Source organism: Dasypus novemcinctus, chromosome Y (assembly GCF_030445035.2).
Source record: "Dasypus novemcinctus isolate mDasNov1 chromosome Y, mDasNov1.1.hap2, whole genome shotgun sequence".
NCBI classification, from domain to species: Eukaryota; Metazoa; Chordata; class Mammalia; order Cingulata; family Dasypodidae; genus Dasypus; species Dasypus novemcinctus.
In genome coordinates, this window is record NC_092216.1 from 10,797,479 (window position 1) to 10,799,140 (window position 1,662).

General features: G+C 36.3%; 1 pseudogene; it reads left to right on the forward strand.

Moving 5' to 3' along the window:
- The first annotated feature begins 617 nt into the window (after nucleotides 1-617).
- LOC139438320 (HAUS augmin-like complex subunit 2 pseudogene) lies at nucleotides 618-1,323 on the forward strand (annotated as a pseudogene).
- The last annotated feature ends 339 nt before the right edge of the window (nucleotides 1,324-1,662 follow it).

A 1,662-nucleotide genomic window follows, 5' to 3' on the forward strand; every position in this document is an offset into this window, starting at 1 on the left:
GTTCATGGGGCATTTTCTTGGTAGGTGAAGATCAACACAATAACTGAAAGGATATTGAATTCCCATCCTGAGTAGTTCTGCTACATTCTGTAGTAGGACAGCAAGAATCCTAAGTTCCAGGGCAATTCCTAGTGAAGGAAGACAGATGATTATGCCACAGTCCTGATATTGGTGATTGCACTTGTGAACATTTTATTGTGAATTTGAAAATTAGCCTTATATTATATTCTGCCTAAGAGTTACCTTTTGAAACTTCCTTGTTGCTCAAATGTGGTCTCTCTCTTTTTTTTTCCAAATTCTACTCAATTTATTCATTTTTTAAAAAATTTTACATTAAAAAAAATGAGGTCCCCATTCACCCCACTGCCCCCACCCCACCACTCCCCCCACAAAATGTGGTCTCTTTAAACAAAGCTCAGTTTATAAATCTTCTGCCTGGAGTGGGACATGACTTCCATGGATAAACTTCCCTGTTACCAAGGGATTATTACCAAAAACCAACTCACAATGCATCTGGAAAAAGAACTTGGCCAAAAGGGATAAATGGTAAATACAAATGAGTTTTTATGGCTTAGAGATTTCAAAGTGAGTTGGTAAGAGGATATGCTTTGGGTGCCATGGCTACAGTGAACCCTTGGGACCCAGCATTCATGCCAAATGATGCCAGGCTACTGCTGCGCTGTCTCCTAGCTTCAGGTCTGTTCACTCAGGAGATGTTAAATGTATCTAAGAAATCAGCTTCTTGCTTTGTGAACTTCGTAAGACTACATTGGATCACAAACATGCAGGCTGAAATCTACCAGAAAAACTGGACATTTGAACTCCTGAAACTAGAAAAAGATACAGCAGATGTTCATCCTGTCCTTTTAGATCAGAAGTGTCATATCCTGCAAAGCATGAACAATTATTTGGAAACAGTGCTAAAGGAGAAGAGGTCCTTCAGGCAGAGATTAATGAAACCCGTGTGCCAAGAAAATTTGCCTATTGAAGCTGTTTATCACAGATATATGCTATATTTGCTGGAGTTGGCAGCAACTTTCATTGAGATATTAGAAACCCACCTGAAACAATTAGAAATACACCTCATTTATATGAAAATCTAATGAACATGAGCAAGACTTTAGCAAAGTGGAATATTTTGATGATTGAGACACAAGAATTGGCAGATAGAGTATACTCAAGTAGCAACAACATGAAAACAAAGTTTCCTCTTGCATCCCCAAAATATTAGCTGAAGAAAATTATCTTCATGAACATGACATTATAATGCCTCTTTTACCTTTTAATTCTAAAGTTCACATCCAAACTATTGATGACAAGTGATCATCAACTGTTTATTTTTGCTTAATTATATATAGTCATATGAAGTTCCATTTCTATTTAATTGTGATGTGTGATGTGGGTAGACTTTGCTGCTAGCAATACTGAAAGAATCCCTTTATATTAAGGGTACCAGTGTTCCAGGTTCATTAAGATCACACTGAGTTTTCCTTAAACAAAGGAAATATATTTTTTCATTTCACTTGTCAGTAAAACTAGTAAGAATCAAAAGTAGACATGGCAATTTATTGACATGGGTTCATTAGCCATTCCTTAGGTAGCAGATTCTTTATTAAAATGTCTTTTAAAAAATGCATTTTTCCTGAATTGGAAGAGTATTCT